The sequence below is a fragment of the Takifugu rubripes genome, chromosome 3 (assembly GCF_901000725.2).
Source record: "Takifugu rubripes chromosome 3, fTakRub1.2, whole genome shotgun sequence".
In the NCBI taxonomy this organism is placed as follows: Eukaryota; Metazoa; Chordata; class Actinopteri; order Tetraodontiformes; family Tetraodontidae; genus Takifugu; species Takifugu rubripes.
In genome coordinates this window covers 2815795-2829159 of record NC_042287.1, presented here as the reverse complement: position 1 = coordinate 2829159, position 13365 = coordinate 2815795, and the positions used below count along the sequence as shown (strand labels likewise).

General features: G+C 49.2%; 16 non-coding genes across 16 annotated transcripts; all 16 read left to right on the top strand.

The window, feature by feature from the left end:
• Positions 1-137: 137 nt before the first annotated feature.
• On the top strand, positions 138-301 carry LOC115249313 (U1 spliceosomal RNA). Its single transcript, XR_003888015.1, has one exon. It is a non-coding gene; the product is annotated as a U1 spliceosomal RNA (small nuclear RNA).
• Positions 302-985: 684 nt separating this feature from the next.
• On the top strand, positions 986-1149 carry LOC115249312 (U1 spliceosomal RNA). The gene has a single exon (XR_003888014.1). It is a non-coding gene; the product is annotated as a U1 spliceosomal RNA (small nuclear RNA).
• Positions 1150-1832: 683 nt separating this feature from the next.
• On the top strand, positions 1833-1996 carry LOC115249311 (U1 spliceosomal RNA). Its single transcript, XR_003888013.1, has one exon. It is a non-coding gene; the product is annotated as a U1 spliceosomal RNA (small nuclear RNA).
• Positions 1997-2678: 682 nt separating this feature from the next.
• LOC115249353 (U1 spliceosomal RNA) lies at positions 2679-2842 on the top strand. The gene has a single exon (XR_003888055.1). It is a non-coding gene; the product is annotated as a U1 spliceosomal RNA (small nuclear RNA).
• A 683-nt stretch (positions 2843-3525) lies between these two features.
• Positions 3526-3689, top strand: LOC115249356 (U1 spliceosomal RNA). Its single transcript, XR_003888058.1, has one exon. It is a non-coding gene; the product is annotated as a U1 spliceosomal RNA (small nuclear RNA).
• Positions 3690-4372: 683 nt separating this feature from the next.
• On the top strand, positions 4373-4536 carry LOC115249352 (U1 spliceosomal RNA). Its single transcript, XR_003888054.1, has one exon. It is a non-coding gene; the product is annotated as a U1 spliceosomal RNA (small nuclear RNA).
• A 683-nt stretch (positions 4537-5219) lies between these two features.
• Positions 5220-5383, top strand: LOC115249351 (U1 spliceosomal RNA). Its single transcript, XR_003888053.1, has one exon. It is a non-coding gene; the product is annotated as a U1 spliceosomal RNA (small nuclear RNA).
• A 683-nt stretch (positions 5384-6066) lies between these two features.
• On the top strand, positions 6067-6230 carry LOC115249350 (U1 spliceosomal RNA). The gene has a single exon (XR_003888052.1). It is a non-coding gene; the product is annotated as a U1 spliceosomal RNA (small nuclear RNA).
• Positions 6231-6914: 684 nt separating this feature from the next.
• On the top strand, positions 6915-7078 carry LOC115249348 (U1 spliceosomal RNA). The gene has a single exon (XR_003888050.1). It is a non-coding gene; the product is annotated as a U1 spliceosomal RNA (small nuclear RNA).
• A 685-nt stretch (positions 7079-7763) lies between these two features.
• Positions 7764-7927, top strand: LOC115249310 (U1 spliceosomal RNA). Its single transcript, XR_003888012.1, has one exon. It is a non-coding gene; the product is annotated as a U1 spliceosomal RNA (small nuclear RNA).
• Positions 7928-8610: 683 nt separating this feature from the next.
• On the top strand, positions 8611-8774 carry LOC115249309 (U1 spliceosomal RNA). Its single transcript, XR_003888011.1, has one exon. It is a non-coding gene; the product is annotated as a U1 spliceosomal RNA (small nuclear RNA).
• A 683-nt stretch (positions 8775-9457) lies between these two features.
• Positions 9458-9621, top strand: LOC115249308 (U1 spliceosomal RNA). Its single transcript, XR_003888010.1, has one exon. It is a non-coding gene; the product is annotated as a U1 spliceosomal RNA (small nuclear RNA).
• A 683-nt stretch (positions 9622-10304) lies between these two features.
• On the top strand, positions 10305-10468 carry LOC115249307 (U1 spliceosomal RNA). The gene has a single exon (XR_003888009.1). It is a non-coding gene; the product is annotated as a U1 spliceosomal RNA (small nuclear RNA).
• A 683-nt stretch (positions 10469-11151) lies between these two features.
• On the top strand, positions 11152-11315 carry LOC115249306 (U1 spliceosomal RNA). The gene has a single exon (XR_003888008.1). It is a non-coding gene; the product is annotated as a U1 spliceosomal RNA (small nuclear RNA).
• A 683-nt stretch (positions 11316-11998) lies between these two features.
• LOC115249305 (U1 spliceosomal RNA) lies at positions 11999-12162 on the top strand. The gene has a single exon (XR_003888007.1). It is a non-coding gene; the product is annotated as a U1 spliceosomal RNA (small nuclear RNA).
• A 683-nt stretch (positions 12163-12845) lies between these two features.
• LOC115249304 (U1 spliceosomal RNA) lies at positions 12846-13009 on the top strand. The gene has a single exon (XR_003888006.1). It is a non-coding gene; the product is annotated as a U1 spliceosomal RNA (small nuclear RNA).
• The last annotated feature ends 356 nt before the right edge of the window (positions 13010-13365 follow it).

Genomic DNA, 13365 nt, shown 5'->3' with positions numbered 1-13365 from the left:
ATAGCATCAACATGTTGCTAATCTGTGACTATTGAAGCGTACTTGAGCTGTGGTACTTTGGAGGCTTTGACTGCCAGCACCGTCAGCAAGAAGCCAGTTGGCAAGGACTGCGGGCTCAACTGTGAGGCCAGCAACTCATACTTACCTGGCAGGGGAGACACCATGATCAGGAAGGTGGTTCACCCAGGGCGAGGCTCTGCCATTGCACTGAGGCAGTACTGACCCTTGCGAATTCCCCAAATGTGGGAATCTCGACTGCATAATTTCTGTTAGTGGGGGACTGCGTACGCGCTCTCCCCTGATATTTTGTCCAATAAAATGTTTAGTGTTACACAGGATGCATGTGTTTGCTTGGCACCGGCTTCAATGCAAACAGCAGTGCATTGTCAAAGCAGCCGAGCGCGAGCGTTCCGTGCGTCTGTATGTAAGCGTAGTGCCGTCAAACGCAACTTGGCGCCGATGGCAAAATCTGTGTTTTATGGGTGTCTTTCCTGCTCGGAGTGGGAAGCGTGCAATGCAATAGTGCCCAACAGCCCATTTACTTCCACTCCAGGCCATGGGGTGGCAGTAACTGTAAAGGACAGCAAGACTAAACAAAGAAAGTGGACATGGTTGTTAACAGGGTTAGGAGAGACACGTGCGTGTTGTCCTTTTTGTACCTTCTTGCGCGAAAGGCATCTTGTTAAACACAGCGCGTGTGCTTGAACGGTTCCATTTGTTTGAAAAATAACGGGCATAGAATGGACATTTCAGCTTTATTCTGGAGAGGGAACGTGCCAGGGTGTGATTGTAAAGAGTCAAATGTCACCGAGTAAAGCATAACATGGAATTTGGAGAAAATGCATCGCATAGCATCAACATGTTGCTAATCTGTGACTATTGAAGCGTACTTGAGCTGTGGTACTTTGGAGGCTTTGACTGCCAGCACCGTCAGCAAGAAGCCAGTTGGCAAGGACTGCGGGCTCAACTGTGAGGCCAGCAACTCATACTTACCTGGCAGGGGAGACACCATGATCAGGAAGGTGGTTCACCCAGGGCGAGGCTCTGCCATTGCACTGAGGCAGTACTGACCCTTGCGAATTCCCCAAATGTGGGAATCTCGACTGCATAATTTCTGTTAGTGGGGGACTGCGTACGCGCTCTCCCCTGATATTTTGTCCAATAAAATGTTTAGTGTTACACAGGATGCGTGTGTTTGCTTGGCACCGGCTTCAATGCAAACAGCAGTGCATTGTCAAAGCAGCCGAGCGCGAGCGTTCCGTGCGTCTGTATGTAAGCGTAGTGCCGTCAAACGCAACTTGGCGCCGATGGCAAAATCTGTGTTTTATGGGTGTCTTTCCTGCTCGGAGTGGGAAGCGTGCAATGCAATAGTGCCCAACAGCCCATTTACTTCCACTCCAGGCCATGGGGTGGCAGTAACTGTAAAGGACAGCAAGACTAAACAAAGAAAGTGGACATGGTTGTTAACAGGGTTAGGAGAGACACGTGCGTGTTGTCCTTTTTGTACCTTCTTGCGCGAAAGGCATCTTGTTAAACACAGCGCGTGTGCTTGAACGGTTCCATTTGTTTGAAAAATAACGGGCATAGAATGGACATTTCAGCTTTATTCTGGAGAGGGAACGTGCCAGGGTGTGATTGTAAAGAGTCAAATGTCACCGAGTAAAGCATAACCTGAATTTGGAGAAAATGTATCGCATAGCATCAACATGTTGCTAATCTGTGACTATTGAAGCGTACTTGAGCTGTGGTACTTTGGAGGCTTTGACTGCCAGCACCGTCAGCAAGAAGCCAGTTGGCAAGGACTGCGGGCTCAACTGTGAGGCCAGCAACTCATACTTACCTGGCAGGGGAGACACCATGATCAGGAAGGTGGTTCACCCAGGGCGAGGCTCTGCCATTGCACTGAGGCAGTACTGACCCTTGCGAATTCCCCAAATGTGGGAATCTCGACTGCATAATTTCTGTTAGTGGGGGACTGCGTACGCGCTCTCCCCTGATATTTTGTCCAATAAAATGTTTAGTGTTACACAGGATGCATGTGTTTGCTTGGCACCGGCTTCAATGCAAACAGCAGTGCATTGTCAAAGCAGCCGAGCGCGAGCGTTCCGTGCGTCTGTATGTAAGCGTAGTGCCGTCAAACGCAACTTGGCGCCGATGGCAAAATCTGTGTTTTATGGGTGTCTTTCCTGCTCGGAGTGGGAAGCGTGCAATGCAATAGTGCCCAACAGCCCATTTACTTCCACTCCAGGCCATGGGGTGGCAGTAACTGTAAAGGACAGCAAGACTAAACAAGAAAGTGGACATGGTTGTTAACAGGGTTAGGAGAGACACGTGCGTGTTGTCCTTTTTGTACCTTCTTGCGCGAAAGGCATCTTGTTAAACACAGCGCGTGTGCTTGAACGGTTCCATTTGTTTGAAAAATAACGGGCATAGAATGGACATTTCAGCTTTATTCTGGAGAGGGAACGTGCCAGGGTGTGATTGTAAAGAGTCAAATGTCACCGAGTAAAGCATAACCTGAATCTGGAGAAAATGTATCGCATAGCATCAACATGTTGCTAATCTGTGACTATTGAAGCGTACTTGAGCTGTGGTACTTTGGAGGCTTTGACTGCCAGCACCGTCAGCAAGAAGCCAGTTGGCAAGGACTGCGGGCTCAACTGTGAGGCCAGCAACTCATACTTACCTGGCAGGGGAGACACCATGATCAGGAAGGTGGTTCACCCAGGGCGAGGCTCCGCCATTGCACTGAGGCAGTACTGACCCTTGCGAATTCCCCAAATGTGGGAATCTCGACTGCATAATTTCTGTTAGTGGGGGACTGCGTACGCGCTCTCCCCTGATATTTTGTCCAATAAAATGTTTAGTGTTACACAGGATGCATGTGTTTGCTTGGCACCGGCTTCAATGCAAACAGCAGTGCATTGTCAAAGCAGCCGAGCGCGAGCGTTCCGTGCGTCTGTATGTAAGCGTAGTGCCGTCAAACGCAACTTGGCGCCGATGGCAAAATCTGTGTTTTATGGGTGTCTTTCCTGCTCGGAGTGGGAAGCGTGCAATGCAATAGTGCCCAACAGCCCATTTACTTCCACTCCAGGCCATGGGGTGGCAGTAACTGTAAAGGACAGCAAGACTAAACAAAGAAAGTGGACATGGTTGTTAACAGGGTTAGGAGAGACACGTGCGTGTTGTCCTTTTTGTACCTTCTTGCGCGAAAGGCATCTTGTTAAACACAGCGCGTGTGCTTGAACGGTTCCATTTGTTTGAAAAATAACGGGCATAGAATGGACATTTCAGCTTTATTCTGGAGAGGGAACGTGCCAGGGTGTGATTGTAAAGAGTCAAATGTCACCGAGTAAAGCATAACCTGAATTTGGAGAAAATGTATCGCATAGCATCAACATGTTGCTAATCTGTGACTATTGAAGCGTACTTGAGCTGTGGTACTTTGGAGGCTTTGACTGCCAGCACCGTCAGCAAGAAGCCAGTTGGCAAGGACTGCGGGCTCAACTGTGAGGCCAGCAACTCATACTTACCTGGCAGGGGAGACACTATGATCAGGAAGGTGGTTCACCCAGGGCGAGGCTCTGCCATTGCACTGAGGCAGTACTGACCCTTGCGAATTCCCCAAATGTGGGAATCTCGACTGCATAATTTCTGTTAGTGGGGGACTGCGTACGCGCTCTCCCCTGATATTTTGTCCAATAAAATGTTTAGTGTTACACAGGATGCATGTGTTTGCTTGGCACCGGCTTCAATGCAAACAGCAGTGCATTGTCAAAGCAGCCGAGCGCGAGCGTTCCGTGCGTCTGTATGTAAGCGTAGTGCCGTCAAACGCAACTTGGCGCCGATGGCAAAATCTGTGTTTTATGGGTGTCTTTCCTGCTCGGAGTGGGAAGCGTGCAATGCAATAGTGCCCAACAGCCCATTTACTTCCACTCCAGGCCATGGGGTGGCAGTAACTGTAAAGGACAGCAAGACTAAACAAAGAAAGTGGACATGGTTGTTAACAGGGTTAGGAGAGACACGTGCGTGTTGTCCTTTTTGTACCTTCTTGCGCGAAAGGCATCTTGTTAAACACAGCGCGTGTGCTTGAACGGTTCCATTTGTTTGAAAAATAACGGGCATAGAATGGACATTTCAGCTTTATTCTGGAGAGGGAACGTGCCAGGGTGTGATTGTAAAGAGTCAAATGTCACCGAGTAAAGCATAACCTGAATCTGGAGAAAATGTATCGCATAGCATCAACATGTTGCTAATCTGTGACTATTGAAGCGTACTTGAGCTGTGGTACTTTGGAGGCTTTGACTGCCAGCACCGTCAGCAAGAAGCCAGTTGGCAAGGACTGCGGGCTCAACTGTGAGGCCAGCAACTCATACTTACCTGGCAGGGGAGACACCATGATCAGGAAGGTGGTTCACCCAGGGCGAGGCTCCGCCATTGCACTGAGGCAGTACTGACCCTTGCGAATTCCCCAAATGTGGGAATCTCGACTGCATAATTTCTGTTAGTGGGGGACTGCGTACGCGCTCTCCCCTGATATTTTGTCCAATAAAATGTTTAGTGTTACACAGGATGCATGTGTTTGCTTGGCACCGGCTTCAATGCAAACAGCAGTGCATTGTCAAAGCAGCCGAGCGCGAGCGTTCCGTGCGTCTGTATGTAAGCGTAGTGCCGTCAAACGCAACTTGGCGCCGATGGCAAAATCTGTGTTTTATGGGTGTCTTTCCTGCTCGGAGTGGGAAGCGTGCAATGCAATAGTGCCCAACAGCCCATTTACTTCCACTCCAGGCCATGGGGTGGCAGTAACTGTAAAGGACAGCAAGACTAAACAAAGAAAGTGGACATGGTTGTTAACAGGGTTAGGAGAGACACGTGGGTGTTGTCCTTTTTGTACCTTCTTGCGCGAAAGGCATCTTGTTAAACACAGCGCGTGTGCTTGAACGGTTCCATTTGTTTGAAAAATAACGGGCATAGAATGGACATTTCAGCTTTATTCTGGAGAGGGAACGTGCCAGGGTGTGATTGTAAAGAGTCAAATGTCACCGAGTAAAGCATAACCTGAATCTGGAGAAAATGTATCGCATAGCATCAACATGTTGCTAATCTGTGACTATTGAAGCGTACTTGAGCTGTGGTACTTTGGAGGCTTTGACTGCCAGCACCGTCAGCAAGAAGCCAGTTGGCAAGGACTGCGGGCTCAACTGTGAGGCCAGCAACTCATACTTACCTGGCAGGGGAGACACCATGATCAGGAAGGTGGTTCACCCAGGGCGAGGCTCCGCCATTGCACTGAGGCAGTACTGACCCTTGCGAATTCCCCAAATGTGGGAATCTCGACTGCATAATTTCTGTTAGTGGGGGACTGCGTACGCGCTCTCCCCTGATATTTTGTCCAATAAAATGTTTAGTGTTACACAGGATGCGTGTGTTTGCTTGGCACCGGCTTCAATGCAAACAGCAGTGCATTGTCAAAGCAGCCGAGCGCGAGCGTTCCGTGCGTCTGTATGTAAGCGTAGTGCCGTCAAACGCAACTTGGCGCCGATGGCAAAATCTGTGTTTTATGGGTGTCTTTCCTGCTCGGAGTGGGAAGCGTGCAATGCAATAGTGCCCAACAGCCCATTTACTTCCACTCCAGGCCATGGGGTGGCAGTAACTGTAAAGGACAGCAAGACTAAACAAAGAAAGTGGACATGGTTGTTAACAGGGTTAGGAGAGACACGTGCGTGTTGTCCTTTTTGTACCTTCTTGCGCGAAAGGCATCTTGTTAAACACAGCGCGTGTGCTTGAACGGTTCCATTTGTTTGAAAAATAACGGGCATAGAATGGACATTTCAGCTTTATTCTGGAGAGGGAACGTGCCAGGGTGTGATTGTAAAGAGTCAAATGTCACCGAGTAAAGCATAACCTGAATCTGGAGAAAATGTATCGCATAGCATCAACATGTTGCTAATCTGTGACTATTGAAGCGTACTTGAGCTGTGGTACTTTGGAGGCTTTGACTGCCAGCACCGTCAGCAAGAAGCCAGTTGGCAAGGACTGCGGGCTCAACTGTGAGGCCAGCAACTCATACTTACCTGGCAGGGGAGACACCATGATCAGGAAGGTGGTTCACCCAGGGCGAGGCTCCGCCATTGCACTGAGGCAGTACTGACCCTTGCGAATTCCCCAAATGTGGGAATCTCGACTGCATAATTTCTGTTAGTGGGGGACTGCGTACGCGCTCTCCCCTGATATTTTGTCCAATAAAATGTTTAGTGTTACACAGGATGCATGTGTTTGCTTGGCACCGGCTTCAATGCAAACAGCAGTGCATTGTCAAAGCAGCCGAGCGCGAGCGTTCCGTGCGTCTGTATGTAAGCGTAGTGCCGTCAAACGCAACTTGGCGCCGATGGCAAAATCTGTGTTTTATGGGTGTCTTTCCTGCTCGGAGTGGGAAGCGTGCAATGCAATAGTGCCCAACAGCCCATTTACTTCCACTCCAGGCCATGGGGTGGCAGTAACTGTAAAGGACAGCAAGACTAAACAAAGAAAGTGGACATGGTTGTTAACAGGGTTAGGAGAGACACGTGCGTGTTGTCCTTTTTGTACCTTCTTGCGCGAAAGGCATCTTGTTAAACACAGCGCGTGTGCTTGAACGGTTCCATTTGTTTGAAAAATAACGGGCATAGAATGGACATTTCAGCTTTATTCTGGAGAGGGAACGTGCCAGGGTGTGATTGTAAAGAGTCAAATGTCACCGAGTAAAGCATAACATGGAATTTGGAGAAAATGCATCGCATAGCATCAACATGTTGCTAATCTGTGACTATTGAAGCGTACTTGAGCTGTGGTACTTTGGAGGCTTTGACTGCCAGCACCGTCAGCAAGAAGCCAGTTGGCAAGGACTGCGGGCTCAACTGTGAGGCCAGCAACTCATACTTACCTGGCAGGGGAGACACCATGATCAGGAAGGTGGTTCACCCAGGGCGAGGCTCCGCCATTGCACTGAGGCAGTACTGACCCTTGCGAATTCCCCAAATGTGGGAATCTCGACTGCATAATTTCTGTTAGTGGGGGACTGCGTACGCGCTCTCCCCTGATATTTTGTCCAATAAAATGTTTAGTGTTACACAGGATGCATGTGTTTTTGCTTGGCACCGGCTTCAATGCAAACAGCAGTGCATTGTCAAAGCAGCCGAGCGCGAGCGTTCCGTGCGTCTGTATGTAAGCGTAGTGCCGTCAAACGCAACTTGGCGCCGATGGCAAAATCTGTGTTTTATGGGTGTCTTTCCTGCTCGGAGTGGGAAGCGTGCAATGCAATAGTGCCCAACAGCCCATTTACTTCCACTCCAGGCCATGGGGTGGCAGTAACTGTAAAGGACAGCAAGACTAAACAAAGAAAGTGGACATGGTTGTTAACAGGGTTAGGAGAGACACGTGCGTGTTGTCCTTTTTGTACCTTCTTGCGCGAAAGGCATCTTGTTAAACACAGCGCGTGTGCTTGAACGGTTCCATTTGTTTGAAAAATAACGGGCATAGAATGGACATTTCAGCTTTATTCTGGAGAGGGAACGTGCCAGGGTGTGATTGTAAAGAGTCAAATGTCACCGAGTAAAGCATAACCTGAATCTGGAGAAAATGTATCGCATAGCATCAACATGTTGCTAATCTGTGACTATTGAAGCGTACTTGAGCTGTGGTACTTTGGAGGCTTTGACTGCCAGCACCGTCAGCAAGAAGCCAGTTGGCAAGGACTGCGGGCTCAACTGTGAGGCCAGCAACTCATACTTACCTGGCAGGGGAGACACCATGATCAGGAAGGTGGTTCACCCAGGGCGAGGCTCTGCCATTGCACTGAGGCAGTACTGACCCTTGCGAATTCCCCAAATGTGGGAATCTCGACTGCATAATTTCTGTTAGTGGGGGACTGCGTACGCGCTCTCCCCTGATATTTTGTCCAATAAAATGTTTAGTGTTACACAGGATGCATGTGTTTGCTTGGCACCGGCTTCAATGCAAACAGCAGTGCATTGTCAAAGCAGCCGAGCGCGAGCGTTCCGTGCGTCTGTATGTAAGCGTAGTGCCGTCAAACGCAACTTGGCGCCGATGGCAAAATCTGTGTTTTATGGGTGTCTTTCCTGCTCGGAGTGGGAAGCGTGCAATGCAATAGTGCCCAACAGCCCATTTACTTCCACTCCAGGCCATGGGGTGGCAGTAACTGTAAAGGACAGCAAGACTAAACAAAGAAAGTGGACATGGTTGTTAACAGGGTTAGGAGAGACACGTGCGTGTTGTCCTTTTTGTACCTTCTTGCGCGAAAGGCATCTTGTTAAACACAGCGCGTGTGCTTGAACGGTTCCATTTGTTTGAAAAATAACGGGCATAGAATGGACATTTCAGCTTTATTCTGGAGAGGGAACGTGCCAGGGTGTGATTGTAAAGAGTCAAATGTCACCGAGTAAAGCATAACCTGAATTTGGAGAAAATGCATCGCATAGCATCAACATGTTGCTAATCTGTGACTATTGAAGCGTACTTGAGCTGTGGTACTTTGGAGGCTTTGACTGCCAGCACCGTCAGCAAGAAGCCAGTTGGCAAGGACTGCGGGCTCAACTGTGAGGCCAGCAACTCATACTTACCTGGCAGGGGAGACACCATGATCAGGAAGGTGGTTCACCCAGGGCGAGGCTCTGCCATTGCACTGAGGCAGTACTGACCCTTGCGAATTCCCCAAATGTGGGAATCTCGACTGCATAATTTCTGTTAGTGGGGGACTGCGTACGCGCTCTCCCCTGATATTTTGTCCAATAAAATGTTTAGTGTTACACAGGATGCATGTGTTTGCTTGGCACCGGCTTCAATGCAAACAGCAGTGCATTGTCAAAGCAGCCGAGCGCGAGCGTTCCGTGCGTCTGTATGTAAGCGTAGTGCCGTCAAACGCAACTTGGCGCCGATGGCAAAATCTGTGTTTTATGGGTGTCTTTCCTGCTCGGAGTGGGAAGCGTGCAATGCAATAGTGCCCAACAGCCCATTTACTTCCACTCCAGGCCATGGGGTGGCAGTAACTGTAAAGGACAGCAAGACTAAACAAAGAAAGTGGACATGGTTGTTAACAGGGTTAGGAGAGACACGTGGGTGTTGTCCTTTTTGTACCTTCTTGCGCGAAAGGCATCTTGTTAAACACAGCGCGTGTGCTTGAACGGTTCCATTTGTTTGAAAAATAACGGGCATAGAATGGACATTTCAGCTTTATTCTGGAGAGGGAACGTGCCAGGGTGTGATTGTAAAGAGTCAAATGTCACCGAGTAAAGCATAACCTGAATCTGGAGAAAATGTATCGCATAGCATCAACATGTTGCTAATCTGTGACTATTGAAGCGTACTTGAGCTGTGGTACTTTGGAGGCTTTGACTGCCAGCACCGTCAGCAAGAAGCCAGTTGGCAAGGACTGCGGGCTCAACTGTGAGGCCAGCAACTCATACTTACCTGGCAGGGGAGACACCATGATCAGGAAGGTGGTTCACCCAGGGCGAGGCTCTGCCATTGCACTGAGGCAGTACTGACCCTTGCGAATTCCCCAAATGTGGGAATCTCGACTGCATAATTTCTGTTAGTGGGGGACTGCGTACGCGCTCTCCCCTGATATTTTGTCCAATAAAATGTTTAGTGTTACACAGGATGCATGTGTTTGCTTGGCACCGGCTTCAATGCAAACAGCAGTGCATTGTCAAAGCAGCCGAGCGCGAGCGTTCCGTGCGTCTGTATGTAAGCGTAGTGCCGTCAAACGCAACTTGGCGCCGATGGCAAAATCTGTGTTTTATGGGTGTCTTTCCTGCTCGGAGTGGGAAGCGTGCAATGCAATAGTGCCCAACAGCCCATTTACTTCCACTCCAGGCCATGGGGTGGCAGTAACTGTAAAGGACAGCAAGACTAAACAAAGAAAGTGGACATGGTTGTTAACAGGGTTAGGAGAGACACGTGCGTGTTGTCCTTTTTGTACCTTCTTGCGCGAAAGGCATCTTGTTAAACACAGCGCGTGTGCTTGAACGGTTCCATTTGTTTGAAAAATAACGGGCATAGAATGGACATTTCAGCTTTATTCTGGAGAGGGAACGTGCCAGGGTGTGATTGTAAAGAGTCAAATGTCACCGAGTAAAGCATAACCTGAATCTGGAGAAAATGCATCGCATAGCATCAACATGTTGCTAATCTGTGACTATTGAAGCGTACTTGAGCTGTGGTACTTTGGAGGCTTTGACTGCCAGCACCGTCAGCAAGAAGCCAGTTGGCAAGGACTGCGGGCTCAACTGTGAGGCCAGCAACTCATACTTACCTGGCAGGGGAGACACCATGATCAGGAAGGTGGTTCACCCAGGGCGAGGCTCTGCCATTGCACTGAGGCAGTACTGACCCTTGCGAATTCCCCAAATGTGGGAATCTCGACTGCATAATTTCTGTTAGTGGGGGACTGCGTACGCGCTCTCCCCTGATATTTTGTCCAATAAAATGTTTAGTGTTACACAGGATGCATGTGTTTGCTTGGCACCGGCTTCAATGCAAACAGCAGTGCATTGTCAAAGCAGCCGAGCGCGAGCGTTCCGTGCGTCTGTATGTAAGCGTAGTGCCGTCAAACGCAACTTGGCGCCGATGGCAAAATCTGTGTTTTATGGGTGTCTTTCCTGCTCGGAGTGGGAAGCGTGCAATGCAATAGTGCCCAACAGCCCATTTACTTCCACTCCAGGCCATGGGGTGGCAGTAACTGTAAAGGACAGCAAGACTAAACAAAGAAAGTGGACATGGTTGTTAACAGGGTTAGGAGAGACACGTGGGTGTTGTCCTTTTTGTACCTTCTTGCGCGAAAGGCATCTTGTTAAACACAGCGCGTGTGCTTGAACGGTTCCATTTGTTTGAAAAATAACGGGCATAGAATGGACATTTCAGCTTTATTCTGGAGAGGGAACGTGCCAGGGTGTGATTGTAAAGAGTCAAATGTCACCGAGTAAAGCATAACCTGAATCTGGAGAAAATGTATCGCATAGCATCAACATGTTGCTAATCTGTGACTATTGAAGCGTACTTGAGCTGTGGTACTTTGGAGGCTTTGACTGCCAGCACCGTCAGCAAGAAGCCAGTTGGCAAGGACTGCGGGCTCAACTGTGAGGCCAGCAACTCATACTTACCTGGCAGGGGAGACACCATGATCAGGAAGGTGGTTCACCCAGGGCGAGGCTCTGCCATTGCACTGAGGCAGTACTGACCCTTGCGAATTCCCCAAATGTGGGAATCTCGACTGCATAATTTCTGTTAGTGGGGGACTGCGTACGCGCTCTCCCCTGATATTTTGTCCAATAAAATGTTTAGTGTTACACAGGATGCATGTGTTTGCTTGGCACCGGCTTCAATGCAAACAGCAGTGCATTGTCAAAGCAGCCGAGCGCGAGCGTTCCGTGCGTCTGTATGTAAGCGTAGTGCCGTCAAACGCAACTTGGCGCCGATGGCAAAATCTGTGTTTTATGGGTGTCTTTCCTGCTCGGAGTGGGAAGCGTGCAATGCAATAGTGCCCAACAGCCCATTTACTTCCACTCCAGGCCATGGGGTGGCAGTAACTGTAAAGGACAGCAAGACTAAACAAAGAAAGTGGACATGGTTGTTAACAGGGTTAGGAGAGACACGTGGGTGTTGTCCTTTTTGTACCTTCTTGCGCGAAAGGCATCTTGTTAAACACAGCGCGTGTGCTTGAACGGTTCCATTTGTTTGAAAAATAACGGGCATAGAATGGACATTTCAGCTTTATTCTGGAGAGGGAACGTGCCAGGGTGTGATTGTAAAGAGTCAAATGTCACCGAGTAAAGCATAACCTGAATTTGGAGAAAATGTATCGCATAGCATCAACATGTTGCTAATCTGTGACTATTGAAGCGTACTTGAGCTGTGGTACTTTGGAGGCTTTGACTGCCAGCACCGTCAGCAAGAAGCCAGTTGGCAAGGACTGCGGGCTCAACTGTGAGGCCAGCAACTCATACTTACCTGGCAGGGGAGACACCATGATCAGGAAGGTGGTTCACCCAGGGCGAGGCTCTGCCATTGCACTGAGGCAGTACTGACCCTTGCGAATTCCCCAAATGTGGGAATCTCGACTGCATAATTTCTGTTAGTGGGGGACTGCGTACGCGCTCTCCCCTGATATTTTGTCCAATAAAATGTTTAGTGTTACACAGGATGCATGTGTTTGCTTGGCACCGGCTTCAATGCAAACAGCAGTGCATTGTCAAAGCAGCCGAGCGCGAGTGTTCCGTGCGTCTGTATGTAAGCGTAGTGCCGTCAAACGCAACTTGGCGCCGATGGCAAAATCTGTGTTTTATGGGTGTCTTTCCTGCTCGGAGTGGGAAGCGTGCAATGCAATAGTGCCCAACAGCCCATTTACTTCCACTCCAGGCCATGGGGTGGCAGTAACTGTAAAGGACAGCAAGACTAAACAAAGAAAGTGGACATGGTTGTTAACAGGGTTAGGAGAGACACGTGCGTGTTGTCCTTTTTGTACCTTCTTGCGCGAAAGGCATCTTGTAAAACACAGCGCGTGTGCTTGAACGGTTCCATTTGTTTGAAAAATAACGGGCATAGAATGGACATTTCAGCTTTATTCTGGAGAGGGAACGTGCCAGGGTGTGATTGTAAAGAGTCAAATGTCACCGAGTAAAGCATAACCTGAATCTGGAGAAAATGTATCGCATAGCATCAACATGTTGCTAATCTGTGACTATTGAAGCGTACTTGAGCTGTGGTACTTTGGAGGCTTTGACTGCCAGCACCGTCAGCAAGAAGCCAGTTGGCAAGGACTGCGGGCTCAACTGTGAGGCCAGCAACTCATACTTACCTGGCAGGGGAGACACCATGATCAGGAAGGTGGTTCACCCAGGGCGAGGCTCTGCCATTGCACTGAGGCAGTACTGACCCTTGCGAATTCCCCAAATGTGGGAATCTCGACTGCATAATTTCTGTTAGTGGGGGACTGCGTACGCGCTCTCCCCTGATATTTTGTCCAATAAAATCTTTAGTGTTACACAGGATGCATGTGTTTGCTTGGCACCGGCTTCAATGCAAACAGCAGTGCATTGTCAAAGCAGCCGAGCGCGAGTGTTCCGTGCGTCTGTATGTAAGCGTAGTGCCGTCAAACGCAACTTGGCGCCGATGGCAAAATCTGTGTTTTATGGGTGTCTTTCCTGCTCGGAGTGGGAAGCGTGCAATGCAATAGTGCCCAACAGCCCATTTACTTCCACTCCAGGCCATGGGGTGGCAGTAACTGTAAAGGACAGCAAGACTAAACAAAGAAAGTGGACATGGTTGTTAACAGGGTTAGGAGAGACACGTGCGTGTTGTCCTTTTTGT